At 35.3% G+C, this 26,179-nt stretch overlaps 1 pseudogene; it reads left to right on the forward strand.

The window, feature by feature from the left end:
• Nucleotides 1–3,095: 3,095 nt before the first annotated feature.
• On the forward strand, nt 3,096–16,733 carry LOC134384428 (mitogen-activated protein kinase 14-like; annotated as a pseudogene).
• The last annotated feature ends 9,446 nt before the right edge of the window (nt 16,734–26,179 follow it).

Here is a 26,179-nt window from a genome sequence, read left to right on the forward strand (position 1 = left end):
TAGCACATATTTATATAACTAATAAATAATAAAAAAAATGGTACAGTTAGGATAAGTAGCATTATTTGAAGAAGCCACTTACTTGTTCAACCAAATGGAAGCAGAATATTGACTCCAATATCCCGGTAAGTACCTCTCACTTCAGACATCTTACCTGGAGAACATTTTCTAATGTGACAAAATTGCCTCATCTGTTTCAATTTTATTTTCTTAGTTCTGCTAATCTCCTCAGACAATGCCTTATTGTTAGTGTGCTATTGAAATGTGTGAATATCTGATCATGTCTATGAAATGAGACCTTTATTATTATTGGCAAAAAATTGTCTATCTTTGTTTATGCATCTGTTCACAGAACATTTTATCAGTTTATAGTTCTTGTAATTACTATGTACTGTGTAGACTGATATCCAGAAAGTGTGTTGCTAGTAGAATTTTCTTTTAATTCGAATTAATTGCTATGACAGGCATGACTTTCCTGTTTAAGGCACTGCTTTGTCTACCTTTCTACACAGGAATGTCCTGCCATTTCCTTCCATTCATCGCCAGAAATTAGATGACCATTTTAGATCCAGTTATTTTTTGAAAAGTAGATTCTAGACTGGGTGAACAATATACAGCTTGACCATTGCACAAAATATGAATGCCATGGCGTGTGTGTGTGTGTGTGTGTGTGTGTGTGTGTGTGTGTGTGTGTGTGAAGAAACAAAACATTATTCCTTCACTACATAAAGGATAAAAGGCATGGTGCTACATAAATAACAAGCACTGCACTTGCTTTTAAGAAGATTAAAGTCTAATGAGGAAGAACCACCTGCTTTTTTCTCTTGCTACATCTCTCAATCTTATTATCTTATTTATTCTCACAACTTCCTTAGGATTTCAAATGGATTTTGTTAGAAAGGAGAGTAATTTTTTGCAAAACTTTATTCTAAATACACACCAACAAATAGTTTGTGTGCGTATGTATGTATGCATGCATGAATATGTGTGTATTTACAATGAAAATCACTGTGGGCTAAACCTATGACCTGAACTATTTGATGTTCAGGTTCAGTATACATTTACTTAGGTTCTAGACCCCCCACTTAAAATTTGAGGCAAATCAAGTTTTCTGTACAATAAAATTATTTAAGGTGCATGGTTATGTGTGCTCATTCATCTATTTAATTTTCATAGTAGTTTTTAAAACTCTTTGAAAACTTTTTCCCTCTTCCTCAGGGATTCCCTGGCACAGTGGTTTCTAGACTGTGATCTTTGGCATCAGAACCACCTGAGAACTTGTTGCAAAGGCAAAATCTGTAGCACTACCCCAAACTTACTGAACCAGAGACCTGGGGATAGGACTAATAATATTGGCTTTATCAGGCCTTCATTGTGATTTTGATACATGCTAAAGCATTAGAACTACTACTATAGCAGAGGTGTAAAAGAAATTACCTCTGTTAATTGTGGCTGTTTATGATTTCTTTCTATGCTAATTCTAAGATTAAAATAGAGGAAGTATCATCTATAATCATCCAATAATGAAGTCTGTTCTTGGGATTCCCTCTGTACTACACTGAAGATTCTGTAAGGGACTGTTATGGTACATTGTTCCCTTGCTATCATTTTCAACAGTCTAAAATTCTATTATTATAAGAGATCTTGGGATGCAAAATACATTTTTCAGCCACTGAATTATATGCCACATCACTTGTTTACTTAATGAGAAACAGGTGGCTCATTTTCAATTGCTACCATTTATTCCTTTGACATAAACTTGTTTTCTTTACTTTTTCATGGCTCTTTAATTTGCTTGTTATAATATTACTCTCTCTGAAGGTATAACTAGAATTTTCAAGAATGGCTGGTGTGCATTACCTTGTTGTACATCTGTAATAAAGTGTTCTCAATGCCATTGAGAGTTTCACAAGGAGAAATGAAAATGGGCAAGTAAAGTGGGAAAATGAATTCATAAGATATACCAAGGTAAAACTTGAGCAGAGGAAATTACTTTCACATATTTATTTTAATCCAAGGAATAGGAAAAAATGTGATTCAGCACTAAATCTCAATTCAATTTATCACGAACAAATTGATATAAATATTATTACATTAAATATATTTTACAAGCACATCTAAGAAATTAAAGTAATATGCAATGCTCATATAAAGACATACTAACATTTAAAAATACCTACTTTAAAATGATTAATCACTAGCACTGTCAGAATACAATTTATTTTAGTATATAGAATATTCCCTTAAACAAATCAATCATGAAGTCTTTCAAAATAAAAATAAAAATGAAGCATATTTATTGCATAAGTTGTTTGGACGATCATGATAATATGACTTGCAGACTAACATAGAGTCAGAAATCACATGGTAGGCAAATGAATTGCTCAAATTGAAACAAAAGGTTGATTTATTTTTCTTTTATCTCTATTACCAGCTTTTATGTTCCTTGAGAATAAGGGCAATATCTTAGTTCTTCATTGTAAATTCATTTCATCCAGACAAAAATAAGACCAAAATGTTCCCAACTCAGTGTCTTGAACTAATTATACAATTGGGGATCTTCTAAACATGAGGACAAAAACAACAACAACAACAAAAAACTGAAAGGTTATGGTAAGGATTTAGGTAAAATCCAGGATAATTCCATATTATATAGAGGTTAGGTTCTATCATCAGTCCTTAAGAAAAAATAAGTCTTTAGTAAACACTACCCTTGAAAAAACCCTTAAATTTCCTATAAGGAAGAATATTTGCATTGTATTCAATCTTTATACAACTCTTCAATATCCATCTATCAGCTTTTAGGTAAAATATGTTTCAGAAGTCAGAATAGTTTGTATTTTAGAAAGTTAATAGGTGCATTTACATTTCAAAGTAATACTTCAAGAGGGTCTCTTCCAGGACCCTGTGATATTTCTGCAATGTAACTGTGTACAGGAACTATGTAGATATTTATGGAAAGACTGTCAAGGAGAGGGAACAGCAAGTGCAAAGACGCTGACCTGGGAACATTTTTTGTGTTCAAGGCCAAGTCGTAGAGGAAAAGCATGCCTGTGTCAGTGTGAGCAGGCAGGAGAGTGACAGGAGAGGGGGTCATGGAGTTGGCAGAGGGTCTGAACTGTATGGCCATAGTGGCCACTGTATGGCCTATGGCTGTGATTCAGAGTATGGTGAGAAATCATTGACAACTTTGAGCCTGGAAAGTGACATATTTGATTTACACTTTAAAAGAATCACTTTGCTTCTGTATTGAGAATAGATTGGCATACAGGAGGAACAAAACAAAAGTGGTAGGATCGGTTAGGAGACTGTTAACAAAAATTGAGACGAGAAATTACGGTTGCTCAGATCAGGTTAGTCATCACGGAATTTTAAATTTTGAGGGGAAAATGTTTTAAGGTAATACTGATAGAAGTCACTAATTAATTGAATGTGGGCTGTGAAAAAAAAAAGATGAGAGTTTCACTAAGGCTTTTTAAGTTAAACTATTCAAAGGATAAGACTGCCATTTACTGAGATAGGGAATACTGCAAGAGCAGCTGATTTTAATATAAAAAAAAGGTCAGGACTTTGATTTTGGCTGCATTTGGTTCATATGCCTACCAGATATCTATGTGGAGATATCGAATAGGTTGCTGAGTCTGGAGATTCAGATAAAGTTCTGCATTGGAGATACACATCTGAGAGTCCTCAGTGAAGGGATTATATATAAAATCATGAGGACAAACAGGCAAGTGACAGAGCCAGCCACCTGGGGTCCTGAGACAGCAGTGAGGGCCAGCTCTGCTTACTCCCCACCCCCACCCCCAATAACGTCTTAGAATGTATTTATTAGCCATGTGTGTTCCTTTGGAGTGTGTGACTTATCTGCTCATGTCCTTCACCAAATTTCTGTCTAGATTTTTCTAAATAATTTTTAAGAGTTCTTTTGACACTAAGGATGTTAATCTTTGAGTGTTAAATTTGTTCCTTATCAATTGACTTTAAATTTAATTTGTGATATTTTCCTCATTTCTATGATGAGAAAATAATATTCTATCTAAACATTAAATTAAAAAAATAAAATAAAATTATGAGACTGAATGATGCTAGAGAGAAAACACATGATAATATTATAGAAGAAACAGAGAAGAGTTACTAATTCCGAACACTCAGTCTAGGTTTAATCTTTGCATGTTGGCAAGAATACCAGGAGGACTGAAAAAAATAAGGTAAAACATGAGACAGAGTGGTGCCCCAGGACCAAGTGAAGACAATGTTTAAAAGAGGAGGCAGTGGGTAATCGTGTGAGAGATAAGTGAGATGATGACTGTGAACTGACCATTGGAGAAAACAACACGGAAGGCACTGGTGGCCATCACAAAAGTCATCTCATTTGAAAGTGGTGGGTGTCAAAGTTAAAGAATATATGAAAACAGAAAATTTGGAGAATATAAATATAGACAAAATTTTTCAGGTGATTTGTTGTTAGGTGAGCAGAGAAACGGGATGGTTCTTGTGAGAACACATAGGCTCAAGGGAAATTTTTTCCCATACAGAAGTTAAAAAAGCATGCAAGCAGGAGTGACAGGCATGGTTCAGCAGAGAGGTCAAGATGTGATACAAGACAGAGATGGAAAAATTGTTGGATGGACTTGTCTGAGACCAGTGAAATGGGACAGGATCTAGTGCATAAGGAGAGAGATGGACATTGCTTAGAAAATACACAGCTCATCTATTGTAACAGAAGGAAAAGCAAAGTGTATGACAACAGATGCAGGGAGGTGGAAAGATATTGAGATAGTAATTTACGGACTGTGATCACAACAATTTTTTTCAATAAAAAAAGAAAGGAAGCTGTTCAGTTCACAGGAAAGACTGGAGCAGATTTCATAGGTTGGTGGAGAGAGAAGATTTTTTTGTTTTTGTTTTTTTTTAAAGGAGTCCTAGCAGAGTGGGTATAGTGAATGTCCTAGGAAAAAGCAGCAGAGCTAGGACAATAGTCATCAATTAGAGTGAGAGTCGTCAGTATCCTCAGGTCTTACTCCAGCAAGTTCAGGTGCTCAAGGGGATGCATAGAGTAGGTGAAAATATGAATTTAACCAGCATTTAGTTTGACCAGAAAAATAAAAGAGCAAAGGAGAGAGACAAAGGGTTGAGGGTGTGTGCAAGAGAGTAACTAAAATGATAGACCTTTGGATCAAAACTGGATAAAGAAGGAAGTTTAAAAGTGAGGGAAGCCCCCATGAAAAAGTGTTATGTTCCATGCATTACATGTACTGGGGTAAACAGAAAATTACGGAGCCATTGTACCAGCAGGAATGGTCTCAAAAGATAAGAGGTGTTGTAGGGAAGTAAGTGCTTGAAAGTGTGATTATGGAGAACAGCTGTTATTGTAAATAAAAATGCCAGTCTACACCTTGCATAGGCTGCTGAGTTAGGATGGAGGAAAAAAAAAAAAACATTTTGAGAAGAGCTATACCTAGAATACTGTATTTAACACCCAGCCAGAAGATTTCCAATACTGCCTTGTCTATGTTCTAAAATTATTGTCAGTAATAATCATAAAATCCATAGAAATAATGATCAGGCAAACACACACACAGCTGCTTAATTTTTTTCAATTGAAGTTTCACATATAATCCTGATTGTTTTAACCCTGGGATATGTAGTACTAAGGAGAACACAAACAATTCCAAACCTTTGTAAACTTTCTCTTAAAATGAATATGTATAGCCAAGTCTACATGTTCAGGGACCAACTATATATAACTGAGAGCTCTTAATTAGCTTTCGTATGTATTAAAATGTTCATTAAATAAAATTAATAAAACTGTGCTAATTGAAGCTAATATAGATTGTATTTTAAAACTAAGAGTAAGTACAATTGATGAAAATGTAGCCCATTAAAAGATTTTTGAACATTGACACTGTTTAGAAATGCTACCACATGGTGATAATAAGCAGACCACATTTATTCAGTTTTATTAAGGTTTTTAAATCCACCACAGACAATTTACCCCTCATTACCTGTACATGGGGCAGAATGCTCTTGCCACACTACTCTTAATGTGTCCAGGAAATTGTAAGTATTATCTTGAAGATGTTAAAAATCACTCAGAAAGAGGATTGGTGTTGGAGGAAATGACAGAAGCCAGGCTTAAAATCTAGGGTGGAGGTGGAGTTATTCAAGTGTCTGCAGAGATGCTTGCAACAAGGATAGTGAGTGAGTGGTTTACTGTCACGGTAGGTATATGCTTCTTCTATGCTGCACATTTCAAGGGAGAGTGTGGCACCATATGTGAACATGGCAATAAAAAGCCAGATGAACTCTTGCCCCTATTCCAAGCCCAGTGGATGAGTGATTTAGGAAGGAAAACCATTGCCCCTTGAGTGGGCTGCAGAGAAGGCAGCAGCATCACAATAGATCTAGTATTTGCCTTCCAGTTGTACAGAATGGTGCCCACATCCATTTCTCTAGCTTGTACAAAAAAGCATATGATAAAATAAGACAGGAGATGAACCTCTCACTTAACATGGACACTTATGTCTTACTCCACATGCAATTTTTAAACTCTCCCACCCCAAATAAGTTATGTGTGTGTGTGTGTGTGTGTGTGTGAGAGAGAGAGAGAGAGAGAGAGAGAGAGTGTGTGTGTGTGTGTGTGTGTGTGTGTGTGTGTGCGCACGTGCGCACATGCACGTGGGAAAGGGGCTTGATTCTAAGATTTATAAAGAAGCCATAATGCATTGGTTAGCTTCCATTCTCCATCATATGATACATGCCTATCCCAATTTTATTCACGATACAAAATACAGCCTAAATCTTGTGGGATATTTTTTCCCCCAAGAATCACACAGCACCAGTGACACTCTGAGATGTGAAATATAACATCCAAACAGAGAAAGCATTACTTTTTCTCTGCTGGCATCCTTGCTTCAACCATTTTCTAGGACAGAAAAATTTTACACCTCCTTTTTTATCAGACACACATATAGATATACAGAGACATGTGACAAATGTGTCCCTCCTCCGGGAATATCGAAGTTAAATTTTACTGGATGAAGTCTCAATGTTTTGAGCTTCCATATATAAGGTTATATGCTAAGTGCTTCACAGTGATGATTTCCTGTCTTCCTTACAATAATCCTTTGAGAAAGGTATAATTATTAAGCTCATTTTACAGACAAGGAAAATTAATGTTGGAGATATCTGGCAAACTGCTCAAATTTACAGATCTGGCCAAGTGACAGAGCTGGTAGTCAAACTAGCATTATTTTACCTTAATAAGCAAAATAAAAGTAAAATTACACACTAACTTTTATTATTACTAAACATTAGATACTGAGTTCTACAATAGCAGCCTTTTGAGTATATGTAAATTGTTCCATTTTACAAAAGAAATCTCCCTCCCCTGAGAAGTGGGTAGTTTCTCAAACCCTGCTGTAATAAACCAACACCGACAATAACAAAAATCCCAATAAAGATATAACCAAGTGTCTTATTTAGAGCTATCATATTAAAATACTAGAAAAAAATTTCAAAATAAATATCCTATAACTACAATATATGTCACTTAGAATAGTCGAGAAAAAAATGCCTATTTATCCATTCCATGTTTAAAAATTGTGGCTGTCCTCTATTGCTTTAGAAGACTTGGGCCCTAGGAAGTACTGATGCTGATAAAGCCATCCCGCTTCTCTTCTTCGGCCAGGAATTGGCAATAACAAATGAACTATGAGAAAATTTATTTTTATTTAAACAATAAAGTCTGGTTGAATAAAACAAATTCCAAATCACATCAGTGCAATAAGATGATTTCAAGGAGCTGAAACGGAGTTATTATTGTTTTTCAAGTTATTATAAAAATTGATCATACTATTTCTTGTTTTATTATTTTTACTGCAATACACAATTAATTGATTTCTGTGTGTGGTGGTTATGTACGCCTTTGTCTCCCACAATATTCTATAAATGTTTGGGGTACAGATCATTTAAAATTTTACATTTTCTTTCTTCACGTTTAAATAAAAGCCTAGTACAGTGCTTCATGAATAAGAGTTGTTTAATATATAGTTGCTTGATGATATTCTGAAACTTTTGCTAAATTCTAATTTTCTATATTGTAATTCTACCATAAACTCTATTTTATATGTAGTAATATAAGTGTGAAAAAGGTTATATATTAATATATGGACACATATATTCAGAATGTACTTAAAAGAGCATAACATATAAACACTTATGTTCCAGATTCCCTTTTTCTAATGGTTTATAAGCCAGGCCCTGTTCCAGGATTAAGAGTTATAGCTGTCATTAAAAATGTCAATGGAAGTCTCTCATTGACTTTACATTCTATGGAGAATGATAGTGCCAGGAAAAAAAAAAAAAGTATCCATATAGAAAAAGGATAGAGAGTGGTTAGAAGGTGATAGGAAGAGAGTTGATATTTCGACTCGGTCATCCTGGAAGACTTTGTTGATGAGAGGTAGAGAGACTTGCAAGAACAGTTTATGTACAGCAAAGCAGGGAGCCTCCTGGGGTGAACCCAGGTTCTGAGGGGCCTAAACCTTTGACCTTTTTAAAAAAAATTTAAAGAACGTCAAGTAAAATAAAATTAGCAACAAAAATGAGTATTTCTTCAAAATGAGAAAATATACCACAATAAATTAGAAATGTTTATATAGCTGGAAAATAGCATAAGCACTATAAAATTCATGGAAGTCATAATCTTTTATTGAATAACTGTCTGACACCCTTTTGTATTACGTTTTTTACATTTTTGGGGGTTGCATAGTCTTGAAAACCTCCCATTTGGCCAATGATTTTCTACAGAGAGAATGGAAGGATAATTCATTCTTCTCTCTAGCATAATTGATCGTACTTGATTTTCTTTACTGATGGATTAGAAAAGTTTCACTTTATTGTGAATGTCATGTGAATTTTTAGGATTGCCGTCAAATGTTTGTGTGTTTATATAAAGTTCTTTATATATGGAAGCTATAACATTTCAGAGCATTTTAAAATTGTTTGCAGAGGAACTAATTTTAAAAACTCTTTGGACTGACAATAATAATCAGTTTGTCATAGATGTGGACTCACTATAGTGCTATATAATCAGTTCCATGTTATCTTTGTTAATGTCAGTATCTCATGTCAAATAAGGAGAAAATTAATTTTTTTCCTTCTGTTCAAGATATTCTCTCACATTAATTGATTGGATTATCAAACAATTTAAAATTCTATGTATTTCTTCTTTTCAAAATGCATCTATTTCTTTCAATAAATTACTGCTTTGGTGGAATATTAACTTTCTTCTTTTTAGTTTTGCTCGTTGATATCAAAATAATTTCAATTGACTTCATTACTAATCCCTATCACTTTCTTTTCAGACACTCTTAATTTTTATCCTAATATTTCTCTCAGTTCTTGCATAATAAATTGAGAAAAAGTAAAAGAGCGAGCACTCTATGTATACACAAAATCAGGAGTCCATAATTTCTCACTTGTTTTGGTGAAATGTTTCAAAACATCTTCCGATATACTTAAAGCATTAGCCACTTAAAAAAGAGTTTTGTTCTAATTTATTTCTTTTTAAGTTTGTGAAATATCATTGTTCCTGTGTTGCAAAGCTTGGTTGGCATGATTTTCACATTTTTGGAATCTGGTTATAGGGAGGCTGAATAAATGTTTATGTTTATGGTGTGTGTGTGTGTGTGTGTGTGTGTGTGTGTACATATTCACAGTTACTTCCACATATATTCAAGTTATTGTCAGCTATTCTGGCATAGGGATGGCTTCCAGGAACCTTCCTATTAGAGACTGTATTGACATAGCTGGCATCTTTAATGATAAAGAAAAAGGGTTTCATATGAATACATCCTGAGTCCTCACTATTGTCACTTGGCAGGAGCAAATATGTAAAGGGTAAGTTGGTATAAAAAAAAGGTAACCACCCTAGTAACTTGTGGTTAATGTACCTTCCTTTTTGTCATGTAGACATATTATCAGCACCCCACCCAGTGAGGGCATCTGAAACTTAAGCTTTGTTAGTGGTGTGGTGCCATGGTGTGTTGCCACTCTAGAAGCCAGTGAAACTGGAGTAGAGTGAGAGTGTAGAGATGGATCTAGAGGAACAGCCAACTGAGGTAGGATCTTGTAGAACATGCTAAGGGTTATGGATTTGTTACAAAGGTAGCCACTAGAAGGTTCAGGGAAGGGAAGTAATCTTATTAGATTTATTTATTAACAGAATTGCATTGGCAGCTCATTGGAAAATAAATTTTTAGAGATAAGGGAGAAATCAGTGAATGAATAAGTGAACAAAGATTTGTTTAAATAAAACATGGGCTGTGAATGCCATAAGAATAGTTATAAATTTCTAATAACAGTTGTAAAACTCTGTACTAGAGAGATGTAACATTGGCATAATTGTAATACTGGAAGGAGAATTTAGAGAGAGTGAATCAAAAGTATTTGAAATAATAATGACTGAGCCCTTTTCAAAATTAATGACAAATAACAAATCATAGATTCAGGAATCTCAGAGAACACCAAGTAAGATAAATATCATCCCGCCCCCTTACAAACAAACAAACAAACAAACAAAACAGAAAACAAATACCTACACCTAGGCATACTGTATTCAAACAACGAAAGGCAAAGGAAAGAACATCTCGGAAGGAGCCAGGAGTTGGTGGAAAACACCTTACCCATAGAGCAGCAAGAAGAAGAATTACACTGAATTTTCAGTCAGAAACTATGAAAACAAGAAGAGAGTTCAGAAAAGTATTTAGCGTTGAAAAAAATAACCAATCTAGTATTCTATATACAACAAAATTATCAATCAAAAGCCAAAGAGATATAAAAACTTTCCCTGACACCTCCCCCCAAAAAGAACTTTCTCGATCCCCCCAAATGAGAGACTTTATCCCCAACAACATGACTTTAGCCCTATAATACATGTCCAAAAAAATCAACTTCTTCAGAGAGAAGGAAATGATATGGCCAGAAACTTGTGTCTACATTGAACCCAAGGAAAGAACACTGGAGAAGGAATAAATGAAGATTAAATAAACTATTTTATTCTCCTTATTCTTAATGGATTTAAAAGACAACCATTTAAAGCACTAGTCATGGCAATGTATTGGATGATTTTAGCACGTGGATAAGTAGAGTGAGTGACATCAATACATTAATATTATAAAGGATGAAAATAAGGAATTGGGATTACTCCCTTCTAAGATATCTGCACTACACATATTAATTCAAATTTGACTTAATTTTTAAAATGTATATTGAAAACTCTGGGGCAACCAGTAAACAATTTTTTAAAAAGAAATACAATTAATATAAGAGAGAAGATAAACTGAAATTTTATAAAATGTTCAATTAATGACAGAGAAGGTAGAAAAAGGGAAGGGGTAAAGACAAATGCAACTTATAGAAAATAGTTATAAATTTGGTAAATGATAATTTAATTTTATCATTAATCACATTAAATGTCAATTGTCTGAAGTTACCAACTAAAAGACAGAGATTGTCAGAGTAGATTAAATAAAGAGACCCAACTATATATTGTCACCATGAAACCCACTTTAAATATAAAAACTCTGATACAGTAGAAGTAAAGAGTTAAAAAGAGACATGCCATCCTAACAATAATGAAAAAAAAATTTAAAAACCTGGAATAGCTATATTAATTTCATACAAATCAGACTTCAGAACAAGGAAAATTATCAGGAAGAAAGAGAGGAAATACATAATAATAGAGGGGTAAATACTACATAAAGAAGACATAAGAATGAAAAATACAGCTTAAAATATTAGTGAAAGCAGTGCTTAGAGGGAAACTTACAGCATTAAATGCATATATTAGAACAAAAGAAAGATCTAGAACCAGTAAACTAAGCTTATATCTTAGGCAACTAAAGAAAGAAGAGCAATTTAAACCTAGAGCAAATAGAAGGAAAAAAAATAGTAAAAATTAACAGAAATCAATGAAAATGAAAACAACAGAAAATAAAAGACATGAAAAGCTGATTCTTTGAAGAAGATCAATAACATGATAAATCTCTTCCAGACAAACCAAGAAAAAAAGAAAGAAAACATATATTACCAATATTAGAAATAAAATGAAGTCATCACTACTTATTCCATGGATCTTAAAAGGATGTTAAGGAAATATTATGAAAACTTATACCTACAGAATTTATAATTTAGATAAAATTAAATAATTCCTTGGAAGACACAAACTACCAAAATTCACATAAGGAGATATGGATAACATAAGTAGTTCCACATCTATTAAAACAACTAAATCAAATATAATATTTCAAAAATATAGCACCAAGCCCAAATGTTTTTGCTGGTGAATTTTAGCAAACACTTAGGGAAGAAATGATACTAATTTTCTACAGTTTCTTCCAGAGTTTGAAACAAAGGAAAACTTTCTAACTCATTCTCCTAGGACAGCACTACCCTTGTATCAAAATCAGATAAATACATTACTAAAAGGTAAAACTGTGGAATATACTATAAAGCATATGTACTTCACAGGGCCTGGTTTTCCAAAGCCTTGCAGTTTTTCAAATATGGACCTTGTGGGGACAGGAAATTTTCCCCAGGCTACTGAGTCTCTGTTGCAAGAGTAAGAATTGTGGCACAGCATGGTTGCTGGCTCAAAGACAGATTAGTTACTGATTGATATCTAAGTTGCTGGAAAACTGCTAGAGGGAAAAGGAATGTTTGCCAAGATCAAGCTTTGGTTGATAGCCTTACTGGGATGGCATCTGGCTTGTTTCACTGAAAGTTACCAGCCTATATTGTTAAACTATAACCCCACCTATGTTCTCTTCCTATAACTTCCTGGTCTGGAAAATAAATGCAGGAGGAGAACCCCAATTTGGGGTTAATTTCCCAAGGAAGGGTTGCCTCTCGCTGGAGGGCCCCAGGGAAGTTAACCACTTTGGGGTCTCTCACTGCTCAGAAGAGATGGGCTTTGAGTAATCCTTCGCATCTCCATCACCCAGGGGAAGAAGGGTGACAAATCTGTGGGGGGCAAAGCAACACAAAGCAACATAAAACTACAGGCCAATATTTCTTATGAACATAGATGCAGAATTCCTCTACAATATATTAGCAAATAAAATTTAGCAATGTATAAAAATTGTATACATGACTAAATTGTATTTGTTGCAGGTACACAAGGCTAATTTAACATTTTAAAAACAGTCAGTGTAATCTATCACATCAACAAATTAAAGGAGAAAAATATGGTCATTGCACCAAATGTAGAAAATGCACTTGACAAAAATCCGACAGTAATTCAGGATAAAAACTCTGAGCAAACTAAGAATAGCAGAAAACTACCACAACATGATAAAGAAGTTATATGAAAAGCCTTCAGCTACCATCATAATTAATGATGAAATACTTAGTGCTTTTAAATGTAATGTGGTGACGTCCATGGAATCCTGGAATGGGAAAAAAAGAACATAACATAAAAATGAAGAAAATCTGAATAAAATATGGATTTTGTTAATAATAATAATATAGCAATATTGGTTTATTAATTTGGACAAATGCACCATAAAAATGCAAGATAATAATAGAGAAAATAAGGTATGGGGTATATGTGATAATCTTTGTGACTTTCCCATAATTTTAAAACTATTTTAAAATTAAAAGTTTATTTTTTAAAATAATACAATATGTTCTTTACCATCTTATTATCCAGAACAATTTTTTTTGTTTGTTTTTTGCTTGAAAAGTATTTTCTGAAGTTCTCAAAACTTCTTAAATCCCAAAATGTATGTGGTTGGTACTTATTACGCTACACATTAAAAAAGATGCATGTGTTTAGGAGAAGAACTATAAATTAATGAATGAAGTAAAAAGAGTTAAGTTAGATTGTACCTAGAAATAGAGATGCTTACAAAAAATCTGTTTTACAAGATTATTTGTGAGTTGGTTGAAATACACAATTGTTTTCATATAAACAGGTGGTGCTCAACTTAAAAGTAAGTTCACAGAAATGATTAAATTCATAATATGGTTGAAATATATGTGTAACAAAAACTCTTACAATAATATTGTTCAATATTTATTACATGATTATCAGAGGTTTTTAAAAAAATTATTATGAATGCAGCTACTCTGGCATAAAAAGCTTAAGACAGACAAAAATAATAGATTAAAGTTCTTGTGGAAATTCTGCAGGAGTTTCTTTTGAATTTGAGGTTTCTAGCAACTGAATTCTCTTCACAGAGCTGTCATTTCATCATATCTAAATGGTATTTCAACACATATGGCTTTTAAAAATGTATTTGCATGACTAGAACTATCCTTACACATCAGGAGCCATATTTATTTCAGATAGGAAATGAAAAGAGGAAAAGCGTGTGTGTGTATACACACACACACACACACACACACACACATACACATACTTTCACACATACATATATATAAACTTAGTGTAAGGCACTGTATATGGAAAGTCAGCCTGAGATGAGAACGATGAAAGTAGTTTGTGAAGAAATGCTATTGAATCGAATGAGATACACTAACTCCCACAGAAATCTTCTCTGTATGTTTTGGTAATTTCCCAAAGAAACTTTGCTAAACATATTAGATTGTTGAAGAAAGCGGACAATTGGTTTATTACTATGGGATGATTATTAAGACAATATACATACACACACACACACACAAACTCACACACCTACACACACTAATTTTAGAGTCAGACAAGCCACATTGAAATCTTGTGAAAGAATTAATAATAGTTGCAAAATCAGTGTAACTTTGATATGTCAGTCAAGATTCTTCGTTCCAAACATCAGAATCCACTCTGAATAGTAGAGGCAGAAAAAATTACTTATGAAAGAATATCAGACAGCTCAAAAACCCTTCAGGGAAATGAGAAAACCAAGCTAGAAGCTATGTAACTGGAAACAATATGAATCTGCACTCTCAGTTTTATATCACCAAGAGAAATCATCATTGGAATTAATGAGACATGGAACTAGATGACAAGAGCTCCACTACTATTGCTTTTCAAGGGCCTCCAATATCCATGTCCCCAATGATAGATTTCACAATCATTAGTTTCCTCACAGAGACCCCTCTAAGTGAAGTCTCATGACGGGATACCTCCTTGGAGAAGCATAGGACGTAGTTCACCACTACTGGCAAGAGAAGCTGAGTTAATTAATTTTGACTTCTTCCTTGGGAGGCAAATCTCATAATGTGGGAATTTGTTCAAAAAGTGAAAGAATGTTTAAGAGATGATAGGTAAACCATAATATAAACATGAAAAATGTCTACTACACTTGTTAGCTTAGCTATTTTATGTACATTGATTTTACTTGGTAATACTGTTTTGTAAAATAGTATCTGGAAACCTCTTAACATGATGGCTAGAAACTATCAAATACTCAGTGTTTCCAGATAGCTGACATGTGGAGGTTGTGGAGGGTGGTGTGCCTGAGGAGGGCGTGGAAACTCTGCTCCCTTCCCCCATATCTTCTTACCCTATGCATTTCTTGATTTGTATCCTTCATAGTTCATTGGATTCAGACATGAAACTATAACCCCACCTTTGTTTTCTTCCTGTAACTTCCTTGTCTGGAAAATAAATGCAGAAAGAGAACCCCAATTCGGGGTTAATTTCCCAAGGAAGGGTTGCCTCTCACTGGAGGGTCCCAGGGAAGTTAACCACTTTGGGGTGTCTCACTGCTCAGAAGAGATAGGCTTTGAATAATCCTTTGCGTCTCCATCACCCAGGGGAAGAAGGGTTACATGGTTGAGCTCACCCTAGGTTAAACTTTATCCAGTGCGGCCCATGTGCGGCAGTGAAAAAGCGATCCAGACCATGTCAGTCCATCATTCATGCCAAAAAACCCAGCAGAGAATTCTGGTTACTGAAAAATATAAACCATGAAAATGTGATTGATCTGTTGGACGTTTTTTTTACAGCTGGCAAGGTCTCTGGAGAAATTCAGTGATGTGTATCTGGTCACTCACCTCATGGGGGCAGCTCTGCACAACATTATGAAATGTCAGGAGCTTACAAATGACCATGTTCAGTTCTTCTCTACCACAATCTCTGAGGTTTAAAGTACATGCATTTAGCCAACATAATTCACAGGGACCTAAAATGTAGTAATCTAGCTGTGAATAAAATCAGTGAATTGAAGAATCTTAAATTTGGACTGGCTCAGCATGAAGATGATGAAATAACAGGCTCCGTGGCCACCAGGAGGTACAGAGCTCCTGAGATCACGCTAAACTGGATGCATTACAACCAGACAGTTGATATTTGGTCAGTGGATGCATAATGGCTGAGAGGTTGTCTGAAATCGCATTGGTTCCTCATACCCACCATATTGACCAACTGAAGCTCATTTTAAGACTCCGAACTCCAGGAGCTGAACTTTTGAAAAATCTCCTTGGAGTCTGCAAGAAACTATATTTAGTTTTTGACCCAGATGCCAAAGCTGAACTTTGCAAGTGTATTTAATGTTGCAAATCCTCTGGCTTTCGACTTGCTGGCGAAGATGCTTGTAGTGGACTCAGATAAAAGAATTACAGCAGCATATGCCTACTGTATATGCCTACTTTACTGAGTACCATGATCCTGATGATGAAGAGTCACCAGTCCTTATGATTAGTCCTTTGAAAGCAGGAGCCTACTTATAGTTGAGTGGAAAAGCCTGACCTATGATGAAGTCGTCAGCTTGGAGTCCTAAGCATCATCGGTGAAGTCCCGAGCACCTGATTTGTGTCCTGATGATCCCACTTAACTGCAGGCAAAGGAACTCTCCAAATATTCAAATGCCTCTTGTTGCAAAGACTTCCTCCAAGGTGGAACAGGTGTGTATGTGTTTGCATGTGCACGTGAGAGTCTAGTGTGTTGCATGTGTCTGTCTTTGTGGAAGAATAAGAGAATAATACGAGCAACTATGATCACAGTGACTTTACCTGGAGTTGCAGATGCTCCATGGAAGCCTCTACTTGCTCTTTTTTCTGACTCAGCTCAGGCAGACAAGAGCTGTCATCTTGTTAGGGATGTGTTAAATGCAAAGTGAAAAATATTAAACGTCCCCAGTCTCAGTCATGCTTTCGCCACTTTGGCCTCTCCTGTGGTCCCACGTTGGCAGTGGGTGGTAGACGTGATCACATCCCACAGTGGCACAGAGAGCAGGCTCACACCTTCTGGATGCTTCAGATCTGAAGCCGTCCCACAGCAATGGGGACAGCCAAAAAGTTCCAACTGGCTTCTGGGCACCAGCCTTTGATTAACTTGCTTAGTATGGTTCTCAGAACTTGACAGGCATTTGAAACTGTAGTATGTTTGTGCCTTAAAAGAAGAGAAGTTAGACGGTTAAAAGACAGCAGTTGCTGAAGTTCTGAGCCAGGCAAGGAGACAGGGACGTCAGGCTGAGGCTTGTGAGCCGGAAGGACCCGAGCAGCTACTGGGGGGGCCACGAGCGCGTGTGTGCGCATGCGTGCGTGTGCTGCGCTCCCACCCCCACCCCCACCCCCACCCCCACCCGAGGTGTGGTTGCCATTTCTCTGCTTACCCCTCACCTGCAGTGCAGAGGCTTCTTGAGCATTGGCTCACTGGTCACAAGCAGGTTCCAGTGGAGACTTCTCGGGTAGTTCAGCTCCTATGTCACCTCACCTCATGCTGTGGGCAAGTGACTTCCTGTCTTCAGCCCTCAGTGCTATTTTCTGTTGAACATAATTGATACTCCAGGTGATTTTTATGTGAAAACAATGAAAAAATGGAACAAATGGATTGTATAGCATTTTCATTCTTGCCCTCTGGTTTTCAACGAACTATTTTGGGGGGACTGTCATGGAAAAGATCAGGGCTTTTCCAAGGAATATCCCAAACACTGGAAAACTTGTTTTCTTGACTCCAGTAACCAATGCTAAGAAATGCTGAAAACCAAAGTGAAAAAAAGTAAAAAGTTCATGAAGCCAAAATCTCCTTTTGCTTTCCTTCTCTAAAGAAACAAGATATCTTTTTCATCCCTTAATGGAAAAGGGTCTTCTTGGCAGCTTAACATTGACTTCTTGGTCTTGGTTTGGGGAGAAAAAAATTTTGTTTCAGAATTTTGTGAATTGCAGGAATTCTTTGAGAATGTGACTCATTTTGATGGCGAGAAAGGGCAAATTATTTTAATACTTTGTATTTTCAACTTTGTAAAAATATCCTCAGAGGTGGAAGAAAGCAGTTTTTATCTTTTGGCTTTTTGTTTTGTTTTGTTTCTCTTTTTTTTTTTCTTTTTTTAATTTCAGGCATTTCTGCTACATGAGGGCCCGTATATTTAAGCCATTAATGTAAAGCCATTTCCTTTTTTGGCTATATAACAAAATCTTGTATTTGAGCCAAGGTGTTTTCATTTCTCTACAGAGGGACAGGGTAGCACTCCTGAAAAAGAAGGAAGGAGGCAGGCTGATGGTGGGTACACCTTACCTAGGATTCTCTGCCTCTTTAAAGGAAAGTGAACATAAATCCCTCATGTCCTTTATATGCAGTTCAAATCCTCACCATCCACAGAAGATAAATTTTAACAGCCATATTTGGTTATAAATGCTATTGTGATATCCTATAGAAATACCACTCTGAATATTTTTTAGTAAAGGTCTTTGCACATGTGACCACATCTGTGTTAAGAAGCTGCATGCTCTGGAAGCCTGAACTCTACACTGAAGTTCGTGGAAGAGCTCTTTGGTTTCTGAGCACCATGTTCCCATCTCCTGGTTTCTTTGAACAGAAAACGAAAGAGAGAAACTACCACTTAATTTGCCTTCATGAACTTGGCTATGATCAGTTATGCCATATAGGATGTCAGACAATACCACTGTTAAAATAAAGCCTGATTAAAAAAGAGAGAGAGAGAAATATTAAATACTCAAAATCTGGAGATTATTATTAATCTCTAAAAACTTTTGTAGTTGTGGAAGCTTTAAACATATATTACATATAGTCAGTCAAGTCTTGCTATCTCTGTTCATAAAATCACTGTAGCCAGATACCTAACCTGTCGCTAACAGGAATTCAAGTTGTATAACTGGTACATCTTATTCCAGTTATAATTTCACATTACATAAGGCTTACTTATAGGGATAAAAAATTACTGGACAAAGAACACTAGCATTGTATTCAAATGTCAGCCTCATACATTAGAATCTGTTATTGGCATTCAAGTTTTTGCAACAATCTCTGTGCGCTTGGATATTCTGAATCTTGCCTTGAGAGACTGAGCTGATATATCACCATACTAATAGTCCAACTGTCACAGAGGAAAAACCTGAAAGCTAGATCCTGAATTGTGATCAATTTCTGAATTAACTCACTTTTTGAGACCCATTGGGAAGTTGAATTTCCTTAGGCAGATCTTCTACCATGACTCACATCATTTCTTCATACTTCTACAATCTATGATGGACCATTTAAAATTTGGAAATGAAAATTAATGAAAACTAGATTTTAAAAAAAATGTTATTCAAATTTATTGTTTGCTTTTCATCTCTAATATACATTTCTTAGGCTTAAAAGAATATGTTTGAAACTGTCAGTGACTATTTAAAGTAAGTAGCTTCCTAAATAAACGCCTTGTCAGTTTGTATTAGAATTGCTTGCCTGATTAATAAAGGAGACAGTAATTAAGTGTCTGCCTGTTAATCTAACTGTTATTTAGAAGTCATTAATGAGAATGGTTTACGAGTTCAAGAGGCATTCTATTTTCAACTTAATTCTGTTGCTAAAAGCCAGACTAGATTTGCACAATATTCAGAACGCTCTGGGAAGTAAATTATTGAATTAAAAGAGGCATTGATTGAAGAGGGTATTTTTCAAAGTCATAATTTATATTTGCTACTTTTTAATATAATTCTATCTAAATATTATTCATGTTATTTTTTTACAATTGGCATGAGAAGTCATATTATTATAAAAAATAAAGGAGAAATAAGATGACAAAAAAGTAGCAAGAGTCTTCCTTTTATTATTCTTGGGGATTTATTTTTGCCTTAGAGTTCTCTAATTTCAATAAATAGCACTTATTTGTTTAAAGAGAAGTGTTTAAAAATATTGCAATGAGTATTGTATTTTATCTTTGAAAGACAAGATCATTGAAGGTAGTTGAATATAGTGTTAAATAAATAGACTTTTGGATATTGTTTCAGAAATGTCCATCTTGATCTTTAATTCAACAATTAGAAGGTGCTGAAAAAATAAGAATACTGTATGGCATTGAAATCTAAGAGGTACGAGATGAAAGTAAGGATTCAAGCAGGAGTCTTGATATCAAAGGCATCTTAGAATATCTTTTCCTGACCTTAATCAGTAGCAAGCCCACCCTCAATATCTCTTATGACTTGCTTCATTTTCCTTATTATATTCAATTTGTCATTATGTGTTCTTATATGAGACCCTAGGATACATCATATTTTTTTCACAGCTCTAATCTTGTATTTAGTACTGTATTTAACTCAAGTCAGTGAATTTTTTCTTTCTCTGAGCATGTGTAATGTTTGAATTGATGAAAAATTGTAGTAAAAATTAGAGGTGAAAAAAGGCAAAGATTAATATTAAATTTATTAGAATGGAGAACTTAGTTGGCTATCAATGATTGGTATTGATTTTCCTTAAAGAAAAGGGAGGCAGAGAGACATGGAAAGAAGCAGAGATTAAACTTAAAAAAGAAGCATGTTAGTTTATTCATTTATGAAATGGATTTAATTACATATATATCAATGGATTTTTATGAAGTCTAAATTTAATCCTGAATAAATGTGTACAGTATGAACCTAGTATTTACTAAGCAAACAATGAAGGTTTTTACCTTGAAAATAGAGGGATACTCATTGAACAATACAACGAGGCCATTGAATTCCAACTAATTTGACAAAACAATACCAACTTTTTTAGCAAAGCGTTGCAATTCCGGTTGATAAATCACTTCACATGGCGTAGCACATCGTCTTGAGGAGTTTATGACACAGAGTAATGGTTAATTTCTTTTATCATTTCCCATGAAATACAAATCATGGAAAGAGATGGTTCTCTTGTGCTTTCACACAAATACACAGAGAAACAGACACTCCGTTACAGAATAAGATTGTATTAATTTAAGATTGTATTAATTTCTCAATTTACTTTTACAAAAAATGAACAGAAGTTGGTTACAGATTGCAGAAGCAGATGAGTCATCTTTCAACACAGCTTGCTTTGGTCTTATCAGGAAGGTTCCATGATTCCGGAAGAACTTTGCCTACAAACAGTATTACCACCTAAGACAATACTACAGTCACTGGTACCTACTAGTTTCTGAACTAAATTCAATGTCAGAGTGGCATATGCTCTCCTAGGGAAAAAGCCAAATCATGCATCATCAATGTTTTTGTCTTTCTCTAGAGAATTGGTTCTGCTTTTGTTGGAACTGAATTCTGGAGTGAAGGTGGGTGAATAAGGGTTAACACCATCCGACGTGCCCACTGCCACTCTTAGCAGAGCCTTGTGATATTCCATGGAAATGGGAGACAATATCAGAAGACCTTGCTTCTATATGGAATTTTTTTTTAACAATTGGCCTTTCTTTTGAATTTAGCTCTCTTTTGGATTGGGTTTAACAGACGTTTTATTGAGTATGTTCTTGCTACAAGAACTTGTGATAGAGTGTATACACCCACGGGCAAGGCACAGTCTCAAAGTTCAATAAGCTGACATGATGGGAAGCATAAAAACAAGAACAGCCAATGATAAAACACTGTCACAGGTACTTACAGACTGAATAGTTTACAGTGGATTATACAAGACCTCTTGGAAGAACTATCTAATCCTCTATTGAGAGGTAAGTAAAGACTTGCCAGAAGTGGTAATGTCTATAATAAAACCTCAAAGAAAAATAGGATATAACTTGACCAAGTGGAGCTTGTACACAGAATTCTAGGGCTGTAAGGTTAACATTGCAAAACTACATGGATGTAAGAGAACATGGCAATTCACAGAACTAAAAATATGGCTCTAGAACTGTATAAAAAGAGCTGACATTTTCAAAGCAAATAACTTGCGTTTGTGCTTTACACTAATTACTCATTTCCTACTCACGTCAACACTATCGGGTAGGTACAGTTATTATCACCATCACACACACACACCCCCTTGCCATTTTACAGTCAAGTTATCTGGGGGAGATATTATGTAATTTCTCCATAGCACACAGCTAAGAAGTGGATGACTCTTCATTCAGAACCCAGGTGCTCTCAGCCATTACTCTATATTGCTTATTAAGTGTGAGATGGGGAGCGCTAAAAGGGCTAGAGGTGATGAAGAAATAAACTTTAGATATTGAAAAATTTCATGAACCATGTTAACGTAATTTGGATTTCAGTTGTAGGACAATGCAGACCCAACAAACTTGCAAACACGGGAATTCCATGTTTCTAGTGCTAAATAAACAGTTTTCAATTTGACGTGGGGAGAATAGGTTGCAGGAAGGCTATGCCGGAATGCAGGGGCATCAGAAAGCTGTGGAAAACATTTAAACAGCAGCCTTAGCTGTAGATATTGCTATGAATGACAGAAGTGGAAGGAGCCAAAAGATATTTAGAAGACTGAATTTATATAAATTATAATTTTGGAGGTGTTTAGGGGATAGAAATAAATAAAAGAGACAAAAATCGTCAGGATTAAGACTTGAGAAATAAAGAGCTAATTTATCATTTACTGGGATGATAGAAATGAGTTCACTTTTAGACATGAAGATATCTGTGAAATTTTTAGGGGTAAATATACATAGGCGTTTGGACATATGAGATCTGGAACTTATTGTCTGAGTGAGTAGAATGTATTCATTTTTTCATATACTTAGAGAGTACTTACTATATGCTAGAACTATTATCTCAGCAATGTAAGTAGAGTAGTGAATGTGTAGACAAGGTCTTGCTGGCAGAGAAAAGGAAATGGATAATAAACAAGTAAACATATAAGGTAATGTGAAGGTTAATTCTAGATTAACTTGGTTAGATGAAGGAATGCTAAGAAACCTGGTAAAGCTATCTTTTCAGGTGTGTCCATGAGGGTGTTTCTAGCAGAGATTAGTATGACAGTCTGAGTGGCCTGGGTGTGAAAGACCCCCCCTCAGTGTGGATGGGAACCATCCAATCCACTGGGAGTCCAGAGAGAACAAAAGACAGAAGAAAGAGGTGAGGCTCTCTCTTGATGCGCTGGAGCTGGGACAAACTCTTCTCTCCTGTCCGTGGATATCAGAGCTTCAGCTTTTGGGTTCCAGGACTTACCCTAAGGACACCACCTTTGGACTTGGACTGAACCACGCTACCGGCATCCAGTTTATAGAAGGCCTATCGTGGGACTTTTCTTCATAGCCACATGAGCTAATTCCCCTAATAAATCCCTCTCATATAATTATAACATATCCCATTGATTCTGTCTCTCTGGAGAACCCTTACTAATACAGGTAATTACAGGTAACGGAGCTATGAAGAATATACAACGAAGTTATATTGTTGAGAGTGACAGAGCAGATACGTTCAGATTTAGTGGTCATGGAAGGCATCTTTCTAAAGGAGTCATTGAAGAAAAGATCTGAATGGCAGGAAAGGCCAGCATAGTCTTTAAGAGTGAAAGTGCTCAGGTTAGACAGCCGCATTCCTGTCTCAGCTTTGGCACATGGCTGCTATGTGCACTAGCCAACTTATTTAAACCTTCTTATCCTCAGTTTCCTCAATTGTAAAATAGAGGTGATAATAACAATGCTTATTTTTTATTAAGAAGGATTAAGTGAATTAGTCCATGTAAATCATTTACCATAATTTGAATCATAAGGAAAATGTCACTGAATATTTGTAACAATAATAAACAATAATTGCAAAATTGTTATTTCACCCATCTAATCAGGCCAGGAGAACATATATAAATTTTCACAGCCACTAATTGCAAGTAAGCATTTGTCGACAGTGTCTTCTCTGTGTATCTCCTTTGCAATGTTCACTGGGGTCAAAAACTGGCTTAGAATTTAAAATTTGGAATAACAACTATCAGGCTCACCTTTAAAGAATATAAAGGTCATAAAAGATTTGGAACTGAGAGGCATATTGTACATAAACTGGAACCCCTCATTATACATAAATCTCCCTGTTATTGTATTTTGTTGTTAAATTAAGTAAGCCTGAGTAAACATTTTAATATGTTTCCTAATGACTTCGGTGGCAGTTAGACTTGTCATCCATTGTTTCTAAAGACCTTTGTGGTATAGAATAACATGAATTACTTATTCAGCAGGTTTATAATGACTTCATTTCTTTTAAAGTATTTCATTTTAAAAATTGTTTACTTCTCTTTACCTGTATACAACATGACTCTCAGTTCCAGGTCTTTCATGCCCTCTACGTTTTTTAAAGGTGAAGCTATAGTAACCAAAATAGCATAGTACTGGAATAAAAACAGACACATGGACCACTGGAACAGAACAGAGAACCCAGAAATCAACCCAGGTACTTATGGTCAACTGATACTTGACAAAAGCACCAAGAACATACATTAGGAAAAGGACCACCTCTTCAGTAAATGGTGCTGGGAAAACTGGATATCCATGTGTAGAAGAATTAAATTAGACTTGTACCTCCTGTGATATACCAAAATGAACTCAAAATGGATTAAAGACTTCAGTACAATACCAGAAACTGTAAAACTACTAAAGGAAAACATAAGGGAAACACTGTAGGATGTAGGACTGGGCAAAGACTTTATGAAAAAGACCCCTTGTGCACAAGCAACAAAAGGAAAAATAAACAAATGGGATTATATCAAACTAAAAAGCTTCTGCTCAGCAAGGAAAACAACAGTGAAAAGACAACCTACAGAAGGGGAGAAATATTTGCAAACTATACATCAAACAAGGGATTAATATCCAAAAAATATAAGACACTCAAATAAGTTCACAGTAAAAAAACCCCAAATAATCCAATTAAAAAATGGGCAAAGGAGATGAATAAAAATTTTTCAAAGGAAGACATACAAACAGCCAACGGGTACATGAAAAATGCTCAACATCACTAATCATCAGGAAAGTGCAAATCAAAACCACATTGAGATATCATCTCATTCCAGCTAGACTGGCTATTGTCCAAAAAAACTGAGAATAACAAATGCTCATGAGGATGTGGAGAAAAGGGAATTCTTCTACACTGTTGGTGGGATTATAAATTAGTACAGTCACTATGGAAAACAGTATGGAGGTTCCTCAAACAATTACAGATAGAACTACTGTAAGATCCAGCAATCCCACTGCTAGGTATATACCCAAGGAATGAAAATCCTGTTGGAGAGACCTGCACTTCCATGTTCATTGCAGCTCTATTTACAGTAGCCAAAATATGGAACCAACCTAAACATCCATCGACAGATGACTGGATAAGGAAACTGTGGTATATATACACAGTGGAATACTACTCAGCCATAAAAAGAATGAAATTCTGCCATTTGCAGCAACAAGGATGAGATTGGAGAAAATTATGCCAGATACAGAAAGAAAAATACCATACGTCCTCACTCGTAAGTGATAGTTAAGAAAGGAAGAAAGACCACAATAAAATGTTGAACTTTCAGGAGAGAATAGACCTATAGTTACTAGAGGAAGGAAAGGGGGAAGGGGAGAGAGATTAGTGAGTTACTGGGTAAGGGACACAAAGAATAATTGCTATTTCTAATGATGAACATGCTAATAATATTGATTTGATCATCACATACTGTAGACAAAGACTAACAGTCAATTCTGTACCCCATAAAATGTATAACCAATGTTTCAAGTCAAAAAATAAATTAAAAATAAAAATAACAAAACACACACACACACACTCACACACAAAAAAGATTGAACTGGAATTTTAAGGATAGAATAAATTGGTATTCAGGAAAACAGAAGAAGGGTTTAGGGGAAGACTTTTTTTTTTAGAAGGATATCATGTGATCAAAGACATAGAAGCAAGAAACTTATTTGGAAGGAACATAGATTTTACTGCAGCAAAATGGATAACACAACTTAAAAGACAGAGAAAACTATAATGTGAATATCCTAAAAAAGACTGATGGTTTTTGACCTACTTAAGTGGCCTGGCTTTATAGAACTTTTCTGTGTGGGAAGACATTTACACGCTGCCC

Source organism: Cynocephalus volans, chromosome 8 (genome assembly GCF_027409185.1).
Source record: "Cynocephalus volans isolate mCynVol1 chromosome 8, mCynVol1.pri, whole genome shotgun sequence".
In the NCBI taxonomy this organism is placed as follows: domain Eukaryota; kingdom Metazoa; phylum Chordata; class Mammalia; order Dermoptera; family Cynocephalidae; genus Cynocephalus; species Cynocephalus volans.